The 20186-nt window shown below is 48.8% G+C and overlaps 1 protein-coding gene across 1 annotated transcript in view; it reads right to left on the minus strand.

Annotated features, from left to right (window-relative positions):
• Nucleotides 1–20186, minus strand: part of ASIC4 (acid sensing ion channel subunit family member 4) — a 286302-nt gene that overhangs the window by 18147 nt on the left and 247969 nt on the right. The gene's annotated exons all lie outside the window — the stretch shown is intronic.

Here is a 20186-nt window from a genome sequence, read left to right on the forward strand (position 1 = left end):
GATCTGTTTGGAAAATGCAAAAACGGATCCGTTAACGGATGTGACAAAATGTGTCATCCGTTAGGTCCAATCCGTTGTTTAAGACGGACGAAAAGTTCTGCTTGCAAGACTTTTCTCCAATGAATCCAAATACGGATGTCTAACGGATCCATTAAAGCATAATGTGAGTTTATGGTCTGCGGATCTGTTAGTAAAGCATCCGTTCATCAATCAGTTAGTGGATCCGCTTCCCATAGACTTTCATTATGTTTTAATGGATCCGATTCCATAAATGCTACATAGAGAGAATAGGATAAAATAATTATTAGGTAGATAGATATTCTTCTATCTATCCCTCTATCTATTTATCTATCCATCCATCCCTCTATAAAAAAAATAATAAATCTTTATTTTTATATAGCGCTAACATATTCTGCAGCGCTTTACATACATCAGGAACACTGTCCCCATTGGGGCTCACAATCTAAAGTCCCTATCTGTATGTCTTTGGAGTGTGGGAGGAAACCGGAGAACCCGGAGGAAACCCACGCAAACACGGGGAGAACATACAAACTCCTTACAGATGGTGTCCTTGGTGAGATTTGAACCCAAGACCCCAGCACTGCAAGACTGCAGTGCTAACCACTGAGCCACCACAAGACTGCAGTGCTAACCACTGAGCCACCACAAGACTGCAGTGCTAACCACTGAGCCACCACAAGACTGCAGTGCTAACCACTGAGCCACCACAAGACTACATTGCTAACCACTGAGCCACTGTGCCGCCCTCTATCTATTCCTCTATCCTTCCATATCTAAGATTTTAACGCATCCGTTAATGGATCCGTTTTTACATTTTCCAAATGGATCCAAAAACGGAATGATTACAAGACATGGGAACATAGCCTTATTTGAATCCAGAGACTTAGGCGGGCTTTGCACATTACGACATCGCAAGCCGATGCTGCGAAGTTGAGTGCGATAGTCTCCGCCTCCTTCGCAGCATTGATATCTTGTGATTCCTGGCGTAGAGAACATTATCGCTACGGCAGCTTCACACGCACTTACCTGTCCTGCAACGTCGCTGTGGCCGGCGACCCGCCTCCTTCCTAAGGGGGCGGGTCGTGCGGCGTCACAGCGACGTCACACGGCAGGCGGCCAATAGCAACGGAGGGGCGGAGATGAGCGGGACGTAAATATCCCGCCCACCTCTTTCCTTCCTCATTGCAGGCGGGACGCAGGTAGGAGATGTTCCTCGCTCCTGCGGCTTCACACACAGCGATGGATGCTGCCTCAGGAACAACATCGGACCGTCGCGGCTCCGGCATTATGGAAATGTCGGAGAATACACCGATGATACGATAACGACGCTTTTGCGCTCGTTCATCGTATCAAAAAGGTTTTACACACTACGATATCGCAAGTGACACCGGATGTGCATCACTTTCGATTTGACCCCATCAACATCGCACCTGCGATGTCGTACTGTGCAAGGTGCCCCTAAGAAATCCTATACAGTTCCAAGCCTACAATTGCGTAGAGTTATTGTTACATTTATATTGTCTGTCCCACATGCTTTACACTGACGCTCTGCTTCTTGGGACTCTCATGTTTATAGCCATAGTCCCCAATTAAATAAACTGTTTTCGCCAGAATTCTGATTTAAAAGTATTTGAAATGTTTCAAATTTTTTCGTGCATCTGTCAGTTTTTACAAGAGTCCGGGCCCAACTCTGACAACTTTGTGGAAAGTGTGGAAAGCATCTGGAAGGGGGGAGGGGGAAAGGCTGTGGAGTACAGTACTGCAAAAATGCCCCAAATGCCTCCCCCATTATTGTGCATTTCTTATTCTGCGGGGCCATATCCATTATTAGGCTGTTTATTAATTCCTCATGTCTTATTCCTGAACACTCTTCATCAAGCATCGGAGTCATGAGCTGAGCACTCAGATGGAAGTTTTGCTACAGTTGAATCAAAGGTTGTATAAATTAAAATGGTTTTGTCTATCCCCAATGCTTTACACTGCAGCTCAGCAGGAAGTCAGTACATTACCATAAGGAGGGAATAGGGGTAAAATTTCGGCAAGTAAGTGACCAGTTAAAAGGAACATGTCTTGTCATAGCAGGGGTACGGTTCAACAAAAATTGCGTCTGAGTTCACACGTCAAGTGATCATCTATTAGAACGGATCCGTTGGTAAAAAAGTTCTGCGAACACAACTTTCTTGTCTGTTTTGAAAATATTGATTTTTTTGCTGGATCTGATTTTTTAACATTGGCGTCTATGGAGACCGGATCCGATACCTGATTGCTATTTATCCATCCGTTTTTCTTGCATTTGTAATGGATCCGCTCTCCATAGATCCCAATGTGATAAAAAACGGATCCAGCTGATGTCAGTTTTTAAAAACGGACAAACATATTGTGTTTGCAGAACTCTTTGCCAATGGATCTCTGCTGGATCCGTTCTGTCCGATGATTACTGGACGTGTGATCTCTGCCTTATTCTTCTCCTCGTCCCGTCTCCTTTCCACATTCCGGACACACGACTGATACTTTGTTTCTCTAATTACTCAGCGAACACGATTTCCCCTAAAGCGTCTGTTTTTATAAAGTGATAATTCTCTTACGTCGCTCATAATTAATGGATGACATTACATTAATTACAGGCGCACTGAGAACCACAGCGGGGAGTTATCGCAGGACGGAGGACCGACAACTACTGGGAAAAAACAAGATGAGATGTTCTGCAGTGATCTCAGAGGGAAGATTTAGAGGTGCAATAGTCTGCAGTCTTGCAACTGAGTCGGTGTCTTGTGTGGGGTGAGCTCCTGTAATGGCTTCTGCTTTATCAGAATGTGCAATAATCTGCAAAGTTCTTATTCAAAAGGTCATTGTCAGAGCTCCTTTCCATTGTTGGTTAATGTGCAATAGTCTGCGGCGTTCATGTTTTGTATATTGAAAGGTTTGTGTAATAATCTATATTCTAGGGAAATAATCTGCACAGTCCTAATACTGCTTAGAAAGAAAGGAGATGTACAATAGTCTGCAGAGTCCCTGAACAAATAAATAAAAGAAGTGCAATAGTCTGCAGCATCTATGTACTAATAAAAAAGTGTGCAATACTCTGCAGAGTCCATGTACTAATAAATAAAAGTGCAATAATCCACATAGTCTATGTACAAATAAAAGAGTGTGCAATAGTCTGCAGAGTCTCCACTAATAAATAAAGGGAAGTGTGCAATAATCTGCAGAATCACTCCTGTGTATTGGGAATGGCTGCGCAGAAATCTGCAGTGATTTAGTAATAAAGTTGCTGTCACTTTACAATTAGATCCTCTCCGCCATTCCACAGGTTGCACTAATCTGCAGTTAATATTTTCTCATTAGGCAGAGCAGACATCTTCCCCTTCTCCTCTGCATGTGCAATGCTCTGCAGGACTGTCTGCTGTATTGGGAGAAGAGGCTGTGCAATGGTCTGCAGAACTGTATACTGTATTGGGTGGAGAGGCTGTGCAATGCTCTGCAGGACTGTATACTGTATTGGGAGGACAGGCTTTGCAATGCTCTGCAGGACTGTCTGCTGTATTGGGAGGAGAGGCTGTGCAATGCTCTGCAGGACTGTCTGCTGTATTGGGAGGAGAGGCTGTGCAATGCTCTGCAGGACTGTGTGCTGTATTGGGAGGAGAGGCTGTGCAATGCTCTGCAGGACTGTGTGCTGTATTGGGAGGAGAGGCTGTGCAATGCTCTGCAGGACTGTGTGCTGTATTGGGAGAAGAGGCTGTGCAATGGTCTGCAGAACTGTATACTGTATTGGGTGGAGAGGCTGTGCAATGCTCTTCAGGACTGTATACTGTATTGGGAGGACAGGCTTTGCAATGCTCTGCAGGACTGTCTGCTGTATTGGGAGGAGAGGCTGTGCAATGCTCTGCAGGACTGTCTGCTGTATTGGGAGGAGAGGCTGTGCAATGCTCTGCAGGACTGTGTGCTGTATTGGGAGGAGAGGCTGTGCAATGCTCTGCAGGACTGTGTGCTGTATTGGGAGGAGAGGCTGTGCAATGCTCTGCAGGACTGTGTGCTAAATTGGGAGGAGAGGCTGTGTAATGCTCTGCAGGACTGTGTGCTGTATTGGGAGAAGAGGCTGTGCAATGCTCTGCCGGACTGTCTGCTGTATTGGGAGAGGAGGCTGTGCAATGCTCTGCAGGACTGTCTGCTGTATTGGGAGGAGAGGCTGTGCAATGCTCTGCAGGAATGTCTGCTGTATTGGGAGGCAAGGCTGTGAATTGCTCTGCAGGACTGTCTGCTGTATTGGGAGGAGAGGCTGTGCAATGCTCTGCATGACTTTGCTGTATTGGGAGAAAAGGCTGTGCAATGCTCTGCAGGACTTTGCTGTATTGGGAGGCAAGGCTGTGAATTGCTCTGCATGACTTCGTCTGCTGTATTGGGAGAAGAGGCTGTGCAATGCTCTGCAGGACTGTCTGCTTTATTGGGAGAAGAGGCTGTGCAATGCTCTGCAGGACTGTCTGCTGTATTGGGAGAAGAGGCTGTGCAATGCTCTGCAGGACTGTCTGCTGTATTGGGAGAAGAGGCTGTGCAATGCTCTGCAGAAATTTGTCTGCTGTATTGGGACAAGAGGCTGTGCAATGCTCTGCAGGAGTGTCTGCTTTATTGGGAGAAGCGGCTGTGCAATGCTCTGCAGGACTGTCTGCTGTATTGGGAGGAGAGGCTGTGCAATGCTTTGCAGGACTGTCTGCTGTATTGGGAGGAGAGGCTGTGCAATGCTCTGCAGGACTGTCTGCTGTATTGGGAGGAGATGCTGTGCCATGCTCTGCAGGACTGTGTGCTGTATTGGGAGGAGAGGCTGTGCAATACTCTGCAGGACTGTCTGCTGTATTGAGAGAAGAGGCTGTGCAATGCTCTGCAGGACTGTCTGCTGTATTGAGAGAAGAGGCTGTGCAATGCTCTGCAGGACTGTCTGCTTTATTGGGAGAAGAGACTGTGCAATGCTCTGCAGGACTGTCTGCTGTATTGGGAGAAGAGGCTGTGCAATGCTCTGCAGGACTGTCTGCTGTATTGGGAGGAGAGGCTGTGCAATGCTCTGCAGGACTGTTTGCTGTATTGGGAGGAGAGGCTGTGCAATGCTCTGCAGGACTGTGTGCTGTATTGGGAGGAGAGGCTGTGCAATGCTCTGCAGGACTGTCTGCTGTATTGGGAGGAGAAGCTGTGCAATGCTCTGCAGGACTGTCTGCTGTATTGGGAGAAGAAGCTGTGCAATGCTCTGCAGGACTGTGTGCTGTATTGGGAGGAGAGGCTGTGCAATGCTCTGCAGGACTGTGTGCTGTATTGGGAGGAGAGGCTGTGCAATACTCTGCAGGACTGTCTGCTGTATTGGGAGGAGAAGCTGTGCAATGCTCTGCATGACTGTCTGCTGTATTGGGAGGAGAGGCTGTGCAATGCTCTGCAGGACTGTGTGCTGTATTGGGAGGAGAGGCTGTGCAATGCTCTGCAGGACTGTCTGCTGTATTCGGAGAAGAAGCTGTGCAATGCTCTGCAGGACTGTGTGCTGTATTGGGAGGAGAGGCTGTGCAATGCTCTGCAGGACTGTGTGCTGTATTGGGAGGAGAGGCTGTGCAATACTCTGCAGGACTGTCTGCTGTATTGGGAGGAGAAGCTGTGCAATGCTCTGCATGACTGTCTGCTGTATTGGGAGGAGAGGCTGTGCAATGCTCTGCAGGACTGTGTGCTGTATTGGGAGGAGAGGCTGTGCAATGCTCTGCAGGACTGTCTGCTGTATTGGGAGGAGAAGCTGTGCAATGCTCTGCAGGACTGTCTGCTGTATTGGGAGAAGAAGCTGTGCAATGCTCTGCAGGACTGTGTGCTGTATTGGGAGGAGAGGCTGTGCAATGCTCTGCAGGACTGTCTGCTGTATTAGGAGAAGAGGCTGTGCAATGCTCTGCAGGACTGTGTGCTGTATTGGGAGGAGAGGCTGTGCAATGCTCTGCAGGACTGTCTGCTGTATTGGGAGGAGAGGCTGTGCAATGCTCTGCAGGACTGTCTGCTGTATTAGGAGAAGAGGCTGTGCAATGCTCTGCAGGACTGTGTGCTGTATTGGGAGGAGAGGCTGTGCAATGCTCTGCAGGACTGTCTGCTGTATTAGGAGAAGAGGCTGTGCAATGCTCTGCAGGACTGTGTGCTGTATTGGGAGGAGAGGCTGTGCAATGCTCTGCAGGACTGTCTGCTGTATTGGGAGAAGAGACTGTGCAATGCTCTGCAGGACTGTCTGCTGTATTGGGAGAAGAAGCTGTGCAATGCTCTGCAGGACTGTGTGCTGTATTGGGAGGAGAGGCTGTGTAATGCTCTGCAGGACTGTGTGCTGTATTGGGAGGAGAGGCTGTGCAATGCTCTGCAGGACTGTGTGCTGTATTGGGAGGAGAGACTGTGCAATGCTCTGCAGGACTGTCTGCTGTATTGGGAGGAGAGGCTGTGCAATGCTCTGCAGGACTGTGTGCTGTATTGGGAGAAGAGACTGTGCAATGCTCTGCAGGACTGTCTGCTGTATTGGGAGAAGAAGCTGTGCAATGCTCTGCAGGACTGTCTGCTGTATTGGGAGGAGAGGCTGTGCAATGCTCTGCAGGACTGTGTGCTGTATTGGGAGGAGAGGCTGTGCAATGCTCTGCAGGACTGTGTGCTGTATTGGGAGGAGAGGCTGTGCAATGCTCTGCAGGACTGTCTGCTGTATTGGGAGGAGAGGCTGTGCAATGCTCTGCAGGACTGTGTGCTGTATTGGGAGGAGAGGCTGTGCAATGCTCTGCAGGACTGTCTGCTGTATTGGGAGGAGAGGCTGTGCAATGCTCTGCAGGACTGTCTGCTGTATTGGGAGAAGAGACTGTGCAATGCTCTGCAGGACTGTCTGCTGTATTGGGAGGAGAGGCTGTGCAATGCTCTGCAGGACTGTGTGCTGTATTGGGAGGAGAGGCTGTGCAATGCTCTGCAGGACTGTCTGCTGTATTGGGAGGAGAGGCTGTGCAATGCTCTGCAGGACTGTGTGCTGTATTGGGAGAAGAGACTGTGCAATGCTCTGCAGGACTGTCTGCTGTATTGGGAGGAGAGGCTGTGCAATGCTCTGCAGGACTGTCTGCTGTATTGGGAGAAGAAGCTGTGCAATGCTCTGCAGGACTGTGTGCTGTATTGGGAGGAGAGGCTGTGCAATGCTCTGCAGGACTGTGTGCTGTATTGGGAGGAGAGGCTGTGCAATACTCTGCAGGACTGTCTGCTGTATTGGGAGGAGAAGCTGTGCAATGCTCTGCAGGACTGTCTGCTGTATTGGGAGGAGAGGCTGTGCAATGCTCTGCAGGACTGTGTGCTGTATTGGGAGGAGAGGCTGTGCAATGCTCTGCAGGACTGTCTGCTGTATTGGGAGGAGAAGCTGTGCAATGCTCTGCAGGACTGTCTGCTGTATTGGGAGAAGAAGCTGTGCAATGCTCTGCAGGACTGTGTGCTGTATTGGGAGGAGAGGCTGTGCAATGCTCTGCAGGACTGTCTGCTGTATTAGGAGAAGAGGCTGTGCAATGCTCTGCAGGACTGTGTGCTGTATTGGGAGGAGAGGCTGTGCAATGCTCTGCAGGACTGTCTGCTGTATTGGGAGGAGAGGCTGTGCAATGCTCTGCAGGACTGTGTGCTGTATTGGGAGGAGAGGCTGTGCAATGCTCTGCAGGACTGTGTGCTGTATTGGGAGGAGAGGCTGTGCAATGCTCTGCAGGAGCCTCATCTGGCCCTGAGACGGTTAATCCTGTAGTGTGTGATGTGCGGGCGCTGTGCGCTCAGACTCGTAATTAAGCAGATGATTTGCCATATTTGTGGCAATAATCTCATTGGTATTATGTATGAGTCCGGGATATCGATCCCGTGTCCTGAATATTCTGTGCTCAGCAAAGACTGGAGCCGGAGTAACCCTTTCCTGACCGAGTAACCAGCCGCAGGGGGTGCGAAAGTGTCGGCTGCCCCCGAGCTCAGACCATAGATACAGATGGTGAATGTGACGGCTGCACCCCAGAACCCCCCAACTCTGCCCTTATGGACCCTAATGTGTGCACAGGGCACAGTCATAGGGAGCAGAGAAGGGTCTTCCCCAAACTGTTCCCGCAAACATGGAAGCTACAATTGTCCACAATGTCTTGTGCTGAAGATTAAGATTTCCCATCACTGGCGCTAAGGCCAGGGCCCCACTTTGCGGTCACCTTCTTGCAGTTTAGAACGCACGTTTTGGGCTTAATTGATTTGACTAAAGTTGCCTTTTTCAGAATTTTAGCACTGAAAACACATGCGTATTTACCGCGTTTTAGATGCGTTTTCAGCGCTTTTTACATGCTTTTCCACTTGCGTTTTGACAAATGCGTTTTGAACATCAAGACACTGCTAAATAAAGTTTAAGCAGTCAAACACAATGAAAAAAAAGAATTTATTTCAAAGTAAAATAATGGAAATATATTTATATCATTAAATTATTGCGGTAATTCGATATTTCACGAAAAAATAGAAATAAATTATTAATTTTTATAATTTTATTGGTCGGATTATGTGTGTGTGTATAGGGACATATGAAATCATTATTTTGATGTCCAAAACGCATGTTTTCGGCACCAAAAAAGCAGGTAAAACGCAGGAATTTGGAGGATTCTTGGTTTTTGCCATCCCCTTTGCTTTCAATGTTAGCAAAACGCACCCAAAATGGCAAAAACAATTGACATGCTGCTTCTTTGAACGCATGGTTTTTGCCACAAAATATGCAAATTCGCAGATGCGTTTACAAACGCAAAGTGGGGTCGGAAAAATCACATTTGCGATTGATTTTGATGGGAAATGGAAATGCAAGCACTTTGGCAGCAAAAAGGTGCTTCTCAAAACGGACCAAAAAAGCACCTGAAACGCAGGTAGAAACGCAAAGTGGGGACCTAGCCTAAGAGGCCGCGGCCGCCCCCTGATAACAGCCCGCAGCATCATCATCATCCTCCTCCACCATCAGCGGGCACAGTGCAGTCAGGGGGTAACGTCCTCCATCCACCAAACCCAGACTCCTCCATCAAACGCAGATAGAGATAAGAGATCCGTCCTTGCACAGAACACGTCTCCTCCATCCGACGCTCGGCATTGTGCTTGGTGATGTATGGCTCGGCATTGTGCTTGGTGATGTAGGGCTCGGCATTGTGCTTGGTGATGTACGGCTCGGCATTGTGCTTGGTGATGTATGGCTCAGCATTGTGCTTGGTGATGTACGGCTTGGCATTGTGCTTGGTGATGTATGGCTCGGCATTGTGCTTGGTGATGTACGGCTCGGCATTGTGCTTGGTGATGTATGGCTCGGCATTGTGCTTGGTGATGTACGGCTCGGCATTGTGCTTGGTGATGTACGGCTCGGCATTGTGCTTGGTGGTGTACGGCTCGGCATTGTGCTTGGTGATGTATGGCTCGGCATTGTGCTTGGTGATGTACGGCTCGGCATTGTGCTTGGTGATGTACGGCTCGGCATTGTGCTTGGTGATGTACGGCTCGGCATTGTGCTTGGTGATGTACGGCTCGGCATTGTGCTTGGTGATGTACCGATGCTGCTCGGCCACGAAGCTCACGGCGGGTGCAGTGTTTGTGCTGGTGTTACAAGAGGAGGTCTGGACTCTGCAGTTATGGGGTCAGCAGAGCGGTGGTGACTTTTCTGCCTTTTGCTCCTCAGCACTCGGTCCCCCGCTCTGTAACATTACATTTTGAGGCTAATTTTTCGTAGTTCCTAAACTTAAATACCTATGCACAAAACAATAACTAATATAATACTGCCCCTATGTACAAGAATATAACTACTATAATACTGCCCCCTACGTACAAGAATATAACTACTATAATACTGCTCCTATATACAAGAATATAACTGCTATAATACTGCTCCTATATACAAGAATATAACTGCTATTATACTGCTCCTATGTACAAGATTATAACTGCTATAATACTGTCCCCTATGTACATGAATATAACTACTATAATACTGCCCCCTATGTAAAAGATTATAACTGCTATAATACTGCCCCTATGTACATGAATATAACTACTATAATACTGCCCCCTATGTAAAAGATTATAACTGCTATAATACTGCCCCTATGTACATGAATATAACTACTATAATACTGCCCCTATGTACAAGAATATAACTACTATAATACTGCTCCTATGTACAAGCATATAACTACTATAATACTGCCCCTATGTACAAGAATAACTACTATAATACTGCCCCCTATGTACAAGAATATAACTACTATAATACTGCCCCCTATGTACAAGAATATAACTACTATAATACTGCCCCCTATGTACAAGAATATAACTGCTATAATACTGCTCCTATATACAAGAATATAACTGCTATAATACTGCTCCTACGGTATGTACAAGAATATAACTACTATAATACTGCTCCCTATGTACATGAATATAACTACTATAATACTGCCCCCTATGTAAAAGAATATAACTGCTATAATACTGCCCCTATGTACATGAATATAACTACAATAATACTGCCCCTATGTACAAGAATATAACTACTATAATACTGCCCCTATGTACAAGAATATAACTACTATAATACTGGTCCTATGTACAAGAAAATAACTACTATAATACTGCCCCTATGTACATGAATATAACTACTATAATACTGGTCCTATGTACAAGAAAATAACTACTATAATACTGCCCCTATGTACATGAATATAACTACTATAATACTGCTCCTATATGCAAGAATATAACTACTATAATACTGCCCCTCTGTACAAGAATATAACTACTATAATACTGGTCCTATGTACAAGAATATAACTACTATAATACTGCCCCCTATGTACAAGAATATAACTACTATAATACTGCCCCTATGTACAAGCATATAACTACTATAATACTGCCCCTATGTACAAGAATATAACTACTATAATACTGCTCCTATGTACAAGCATATAACTACTATAATACTGCCCCTATGTACAAGAATAACTACTATAATACTGCCCCCTATGTACAAGAATATAACTACTATAATACTGCCCCCATGTACAAGAATATAACTACTATAATACTGCCCCTATATACAAGAATATAACTACTATAATACTGCCCCTATGTACAAGAATATAACTACTATAATACTGCCCCTATGTACAAGAATATAACTACTATAATACTGCCCCTATGTAAAAGAATATAACTACTATAATACTGGTCCTATGTACAAGAATATAACTACTATAGTACTGCCCCCTATGTACAAGAATATAACTACTATAATACTGCCCCTATGTACATGAATATAACTACTATAATACTGCTCCTATGTACAAGAATATAACTACTATAATACTGCCCCTATGTACAAGAATATAACTACTATAATACTGCCCACTATGTACATGAATATAACTACTATAATACTGTTCCTATATGCAAGAATATAACTACTATAATACTGCCCCTATGTACAAGCATATAACTACTATAATACTGCCTCTATGTACAAGAATATCACTACTATAATACTGCCCCCTATGTACAAGAATATAACTGCTATAATACTGCCTCTATGTACAAGAATATAACTGCTATAATACTGCTCCTATGTACAAGAATATCACTACTATAATACTGCCCCCTATGTACAAGAATATAACTGCTATAATACTGCCCCTATGTACAAGAATATACTGTAATACTGTCCTCTATGTACAAGAAGATAACTACTATAATACTGCCCCTATGTACAAGAATATAACTACTATAATACTGCTCCTATGTACAAGAATATAACTGCTATAATACTGCTCCTATGTACAAGAATATAACTACTATAATACTGCTCCTATGTACAAGAATATAACTACTATAATACTGCTCCTATGTACAAGAATATAACTGCTATTATACTGCTCCTATGTACAAGAATATCACTACTATAATACTGCCCCCTATGTACAAGAATATAACTACTATAATACTGCTCCTATGTACAAGAATATAACTACTATAATACTGCCCCTATGTACAAGAATATAACTGCTATAATACTGCCTCTATGTACAAGAATATCACTACTATAATACTGCCCCCTATGTACATGAATATAACTGCTATAATACTGCCTCTATGTACAAGAATATAACTGCTATAATACTGCCCCATATGTACAAGAATATAACTGCTATAATACTGCCCCTATGTACAAGAATATACTGTAATACTGTCCTCTATGTACAAGAAGATAACTACTATAATACTGCCCCCTATGTACAAGAATATAACTGCTATAATACTGCTTCTGTTCAGAACCCTGTTTCTTTTATACATTTTTTTATATTATTTGTTTGCTATTTTCTGGATTGTATTTTGTGTTTTTTCGTTCCTTGGATTCTCTGTCCTCTTCACTGCATCAAATCCTTTTCTTGTGCCAAAGTCAGGGCGACATTCCTGTGTTTTTATTACCGTCATAACTAGTGACAGCTTTTCTGCCTGAAGGACAAACAAGTATTCCTGGTCCAGACACGAGGCTGAATACATAGTGGGGCCCGTCCTTATAACCATGCACCTGCTGAGAATCCCCGGAGAGGTTCAGCGCTGTTTGCACCTTTGAAAACAAATCTATCGTTATAAATATATCAAATCAATAGTAAATGTTGGGATGTTAAACAGTGACATACTTAACTGTTATGTACCTGACATCGCTCTCACTTTAGCAGAATGTATAAATCCTCTGTAAATGTCCCTAAACCGTCTCAGCCATCAATACAATCTAATCAGTGTGAAACATTACATAGGTGACAGGTCGGTGGGGAGAGGAGGGAGATGAAGCTTCAGTATGAAGGAGAGAATGGAGGAGGATGAACAGGAGAGGCTTGATTGGCTCAGAGCACACAGCTCAGCAAGAAGAGCCCAGACTCTCCGCCACTGTGTGTGGGGAATTCAGCAAATGTCTTTAAAAGAGTTTATCAAAAATATGCCCGATCCTGATGCCAGTGATATGTCACTTACTGGGTTGCTTGCTGTAGTTTTAATAAAATAATTGTTTGATCAGCAGGAGATTATCACTAGAGGATTAGTAAACCTGTTGTTCATATAGTTCTCCATATTCATGAGATCTGTATGACCCCCACCCCCAACAATGATTGGCAGCTTTCTGCCTATGCAGAATGTACACAGAAAGCTGCTAATCAGTGCTGTGAGTGGGGTTATATAAAGAAAGCTGCCAATCAGTAGTGGGGGCGGGGTTATATGCAGAAATCTGCCAATCAGTGGTGTGGGCGGAGTCATATACAAAAAGCTGCCAATCAGTGGTGTGGGTTGGTTATATAAAGAAAGCTGTCAATCAGTGGTGTGGGCGGAGTTATATACAGAAAGCTGCCAATCAGTGGTATGGGTGGGGTTATATACCGAAAGCTTCCAATCAGTGGAGTGGGTGGGGTAATATACAGAAAGTTGCCAATAAGTGGTGTGGGAGGGGTTATATAAAGAAAGCTGCCAATTAGTGGTATGGACGGGAATATATAAAGAAAGCTGCCAATAAATGGTATGGGTGGGGTTATATACAGAAAGCTGCCAATCAGTGGAGTGGGTGGGGGTAATATACAAAAATCTGCCAATCAGTGGTGTGGGCGAAGTTATATACAGAAAGCTGCCAATCAGTGGTATGGGCGGGGTTATATAAAGAAAGCTGCCAATCAGTGGTGTGGGCGGGGTTATATAAAGAAAGCTGCCAATCGGTGGTGTGGGCAGAGTTATATAATGGAAGCTGCCAATCAGTGGTGTGGGCGGGCTTATACAGACCTCAGCAGTCAGAAAACTGCTAGATGTGCAGCAGATAAAATCGGGATTTTATCAAAACTACAGCAATCAGCACAGTAAGTGACACATCGCTGGAATCAGAGTCTCTGCCCCTACATCATGCAGCTCTCAGATGAATTTTTGTGACAAATTCCATTTAAATGTCCTGAATTTAGTGCTGTAAATGAGGGTAAATATGTAATTGTTATAGGGAAGCTGTGAGCAGAAGTGTCACTATTCAGCGAGCGCTGCGGCTCTGACAACTCCGAGGCGTTATCGCCCTGATCTGATGATAATTGTGCAGCTGCAGAGGTGACTCGGGGTAATTTCATGCTATTTTCTTGCTTTTCACCTGCGGCAGTCGCGGGTCCGCACCGCAGCGAGGACATGAAACGTGTTCGCCTGACACCGGCTCGTTACATTTCTGATTTAATACCCAGAATTAGAAACGCGGCAAAGTTTTCCTGAAAGCGCAAATCTAAAATCTATATTTAATTTGGTTTAATATAACAACGAGCAGAAAACTATTCAGAAATCTCATTGAGAAATCAGCCAGGTGGATACAAAGTAATGTGAGAATCAGTGCTGCCCACTACTGGCGCCTTCTGGTAATGCAGCTCAGCCGTAGAAAGACTTATGGCGGCCGGGTGATACATTGTGTGCAAATGAACGGATCGATACGTTCTGACAACGCTGAGATTGTATCTATAGGGGCTGACAACTCGGCAGATGCTGATTTATCTTCTAATATCTATCAGGGGGGACTTTAGTCATGGGCCGCTGGGTCCAGTACTAAGGATATGGAGTGCGGCTGATCCTGTAATTGAGGAGTATTGTAATGGCTGCACAGAGTAATGGGATGGAAATAGTTAATTGCACCTAAAATAAAGGGTTCCACCATAGTCACCCCATTGTTTGCCCAGCAGGCAGTAAAGGAGGACAGGGCTGGTGTCACAGGGTGTCATGGTTGACAGACAGCCCTGTGGTGCCTGGCTGCAGAAGGTCACTGCATTTGGCTGCACAAACTGCTCCTTGATTTTCCATCCTTTCCTCTGTGGTGTGAATGGAGTTTTGTGTCTCCTCTGTTAGGGTTCACTCTTTCCCCTTTAGGACCCTGCAGATATCTTTCCCTTTCAGCTGCTAATCATTATCCATCACCCTCTGTGACTTTGTATACCTGTATTTCCCCTTGGTTTGTTGCTGGTGATAGAGTTAAGTTTCTATATGGTGCTGATTGCAGAAGAATCTGGAGAAATGTTGTTGTTTGTTGCTGTTCCTCTCCCCACGTCATCTTGGAGATAAGTTGATTGTTTGCTTTCTCCTGTTTGTGCCCCTGTATGTTCTTTAGCACATAATGTGGTTGACTAGTGCTCATCCCATCCGTTCATTATTTAGAGCCAGGGTCAGCCAGGGCCAAGTATCCTGTTCAGTGCATAGATGAGAAATCTATCTAGGGTGGTCAGCGGAAGATTTTAATCAGGGGTCACCATCTCCCCTCCCCTAGACACGGGGTTTCCCTCTTCCCTCCACTTTCGCTGTTCTCTCGGTATTTCCCTATACCTAGTGTGACAGCTGGATCCTCGGGTATCTTGGCCTTGGCTGCTCAGGTGCGTTTACCTAGATCATCATTGCTCCTTCCCCTAAGTCATCTTGGAGATAAGTTGATTGTTTGCTTTCCCCTGTTTGTGCCCCCTGTATGTTCTTTAGGACATTATAGGGTTGACTAGCGCTCATCCCATCCGTTCATTATTTAGAGCCAGGGTCAGCAAGGGCCAGGTATCCTGCTCAGCACATAGATGAGAAATCTATCTAGGGTGGTCAGCGGAAGATTTTAATCAGGGGTCACCATCTCCCCTCCCCTAGACACGGGGTTTCCCTCTTCCCTCCACTTTCGCTGTTCTCTCGGTATTTCGCTATACCTAGTGTGACAGCTGGATCCTCGGGTATCTTGGCCTTGGCTGCTCAGGTGCGTTTACCTAGATCATCATTACCAGTGGAGAAAAGACTTCCATAGCGTTACTGCTCTTACAGTAAAGAATCCCATTTTCCAGTGTTAACCCCTTAGTGCGCCTTTTTTCCGTCGCGTTGTGACTTTGTGGTGCGTCGGGTGCAATGGCGATCCCCGCACTTACATTTTTCACCGTTTGGATGAATAGGGCCACATCTGGCCCCCGGGGGCCACTATCTGGGCACAGGGCAGTGTCCTTGCAGCTTTCGGCCTGATCCACTCTCTCCGGTGATTGTGATGCTAACGATCCTTTAATGTGAAGTGTTAATTATGAAATATTGATTGTCCTGGACAATGCTCGCTGCATAATGAACGTGTCGATGAGGCCGGGAAGAGCCAGACGATCCTTGGAAGGGAACGCGGCGTCTTGCAGTATGCGGGAATGCAGCATTAACCCTTTACTGCTGACGGTGCCCTCCCCGCCCCCGCCCGCCATACTCCATGTGTCTGTCCCGTCCCGGGCTCCAGTTCTTACATACGCTGACGATTACTTACCCCCCGCCATTTATTCTTGCGCTTAACTATTCCCAAATGTAGGCGGCGCTCTGATACAGCGCCGTGTCCGCCGACGCTCAGTGATGCCTCCCTATGCAGCGTCGACAGTAATGGAGCGCAGATTAATGTCCCACTGTAAAATGTATCGATGGAAATTTATAGATCTGTAGTCAGCGCCGCGGAATAACTTACCGGAAGTTTTCTCAAGTTCCGCCAAAAATATATGATTCATGGAGATCAGGAAAAAGTTACAGCACAACAGAAATGGTGCAGCAGAAGCAGGAGAGTGTCAGGGGTTAATAATCAGCGCACCAAATAGCCAGAACTGGTCCCAGTTATATCAGTCTCAGGGAACGCCACCCAGCTTTCCCAGATTCCTGAAAGGCGATTTCACTATTATGCTCCCATTGTATAACATCCAGCCACATTATCCCCAGTGTATGACACCCGCCCCCTCACCCCCAGTGTATAACATCTGATCCCTCACCCCCAGTGTATAACATCCGGCCCCTCACCCCCCCAGTGTATAACATCCGGCCCCTCACCCCCCCAGTGTATAACATCCGGCCCCTCACCCCCCAGTGTATAACATCCGGCCCCTCACCCCCCGATGTATAACATCCGATCCCTCACCCCCCAGTGTATAACATCCGGCCCCTCACCCCCCAGTGTATAACATCCGGCCCCTCACCCCCCAGTGTATAACATCCGGCCCCTCACCCCCCAGTGTATAACATCCGGCCCCTCACCCCCTTCCGGTGTATAACATCCAGCCCCTCACCCCCCCAGTGTATAACATCTGGCCCCTCACCCCCCCCCAGTGTATAACATCCGGCCCCATTACCCCCAGTGTATAACATCCGGCCCCTCACCCCCTTCCGGTGTATAACATCTGGCCCCTCACCCCCCCCAGTGTATAACATCTGGCCTCTCACCCCCCCCCCCCAGTGCATAACATCCGGCCCCTCACCCCCCCGGTGTATAACATCCGGCCCCTCACCCCCCCAGTGTATAACATCCGGCCCCTCACCCCCCAGTGTATAACATCTGGCCCCTCACCCCCCCAGTGTATAACATCCAGCCCCTCACCCCCCCAGTGTATAACATCCGGCCCCTCACCCCCCCAGTGTATAACATCCGGCCCCTCACCCCCCGGTGTATAACATCCAGCCCCTCACCCCCCCAGTGTATAACATCCAGCCCCTCACCCCCCCGGTGTATAACATCCGGCCCCTCACCCCCCCAGTGTATAACATCCGGCCCCTCACCCCCCGGTGTATAACATCCAGCCCCTCACCCCCCCAGTGTATAACATCCAGCCCCTCACCCCCCCAGTGTATAACATCCGGCCCCTCACCCCCCAGTGTATAACATCCGGCCCCTCACCCCCCAGTGTATAACATCCGGCCCCTCACCCCCCAGTGTATAACATCCGGCCCCTCACCCCCTTCCGGTGTATAACATCCGGCCCCTCACCTCCTCCCTCCAGTGTATAACATCCGGCCCCTCACCCCCCAGTGTATAACATCCGGCCCCTCGTCCCCAGTGTATAACATCCGGCCCCTCACCCCCCCAGTGTATAACATCCGGCCCCTCACCCCCCCGGTGTATAACATTACACCCCTTGCCCCTTAATGTATAACATCCGGCCCCTGCTCCACCTTACACCTGTCTGAATGATCCCTACAGCTGATATTTTTGCAGCAGTCACTTTCTGGCAGGGACATTAACAAGCTATTATACTTCGAATTTCTGTCCATTATTTCTTATTTACCGGAGACCGGACAATCCAAGAGGATAAGAATAATCCCATGTGCAGGAAGAGGCGCAATGCAAAGACCCTCAGATTGACGACCCCTGCTCCCCCTCATCATACCTCTGCACCCCCTCCTCATACCTCTCCTCCCCCTCCTCACGCCCCTGCTCCCCCTCCTCATACCCCTGCTCCCCCTCCTCATACCTCTGCTCCCCCTCCTCATACCCCTGCTTCCCCCTCATCATACCCCTGCTTCCCCCTCATCATACCCCTGCTTCCCCTCCTCATACCTCTGCTCCCCCTCCTCATGCCTCTGCTCCCCCTCCTCACGCCCCTGCTCCCCCTCCTCACGCCCCTGCTCCCCCTCCTCACGCCTCTGCTCCCGCTCCTCACGCCTCTGCTCCCCCTCCTCACGCCTCTGCTCCCCCTCCTCACGCCCCTGCTCCCCCTCCTCACACCCCTGCTCCCCCTCCTCACGCCCTGCTCCCCCTCATCACACCCCTGCTCCCCCTCCTCACGCCCTGCTCCCCCTCCTCCCGCCTCTGCTCCCCCTCATCACACCCCTGCTCCCCCTCCTCACACCTCTGCTCCCCCTCCTCACGCCTCTGCTCCCCCTCCTCACGCCTCTGCTCCCGCTCCTCACGCCTCTGCTCCCCCTCCTCACGCCTCTGCTCCCCCTCCTCACGCCCCTGCTCCCCCTCCTCACGCCCCTGCTCCCCCTCCTCACGCCTCTGCTCCCCCTCATCACACCCCTGCTCCCCCTCCTCACACCTCTGCTCCCCCTCCTCACGCCCCTGCTCCCCCTCCTCACGCCTCTGCTCCCGCTCCTCACGCCTCTGCTCCCCCTCCTCACGCCTCTGCTCCCCCTCCTCACGCCCCTGCTCCCCCTCCTCACACCCCTGCTCCCCCTCCTCACGCCCTGCTCCCCCTCATCACACCCCTGCTCCCCCTCCTCACGCCCTGCTCCCCCTCCTCCCGCCTCTGCTCCCCCTAATCACACCCCTGCTCCCCCTCCTCACACCTCTGCTCCCCCTCCTCACGCCTCTGCTCCCCCTCCTCACGCCTCTGCTCCCGCTCCTCACGCCTCTGCTCCCCCTCCTCACGCCTCTGCTCCCCCTCCTCACGCCCCTGCTCCCCCTCCTCACGCCCCTGCTCCCCCTCCTCACACCTCTGCTCCCCCTCCTCACACTTCTGCTCCCCCTCCTCATACCTCTGCTCCCCCTCCTCACACCTCTGCTCCCCCTCCTCACGCCCCTGCTCCCCCTCCTCACACCTCTGCTCCCCCTCCTCACACCTCTGCTCCCCCTCCTCACACCTCTGCTCCCCCTCCTCACGCCCCTGCTCCCCCTCCTCACACCTCTGCTCCCCCTCCTCACACCTCTGCTCCCCCTCCTCACGCCCCTGCTCCCCCTCCTCACGCCCCTGCTCCCCCTCCTCACACCTCTGCTCCCCCTCCTCATACCTCTGCTCTCCCTCCTCACGCCTCTGCTCCCCCTCCTCACGCCTCTGCTCCCCCTCCTCACGCCTCTGCTCCCCCTCCTCACGCCTCTGCTCCCCCTCCTAATACCTCTGCTCCCCCTCCTCACGCCTCTGCTCCCCCTCCTCACGCCCCTGCTCCCCCTCCTCACGCCTCTGCTCCCCCTCCTCACGCCCCTGCTCCCCCTCATCACGCCCCTGCTCCCCCTCCTCACGCCCCTGCTCCCCCTCCTCACACCTCTGCTCCCCCTCCTCACACCTCTGCTCCCCCTCCTCATACCTCTGCTCCCCCTCCTCACGCCTCTGCTCTCCCTCATCACGCCCCTGCTCCCCCTCCTCACGCCCCTGCTCCCCCTCCTCACGCCCCTGCTCCCCCTCCTCACGCCTCTGCTCCCCCTCCTCACACCTCTGCTCCCCCTCCTCATACCTCTGCTCCCCCTCCTCACGCCTCTGCTCTCCCTCCTCACACCTCTGCTCCCCCTCCTCATACCTCTGCTCCCCCTCCTCACGCCTCTGCTCCCCCTCCTCACGCCCCTGCTCCCCCTCCTCACACCTCTGCTCCCCCTCCTCACACCTCTGCTCCCCCTCCTCATACCTCTGCTCCCCCTCCTCATA

Source organism: Anomaloglossus baeobatrachus, chromosome 7 (assembly GCF_048569485.1).
Source record: "Anomaloglossus baeobatrachus isolate aAnoBae1 chromosome 7, aAnoBae1.hap1, whole genome shotgun sequence".
Lineage (NCBI taxonomy): Eukaryota > Metazoa > Chordata > Amphibia > Anura > Aromobatidae > Anomaloglossus > Anomaloglossus baeobatrachus.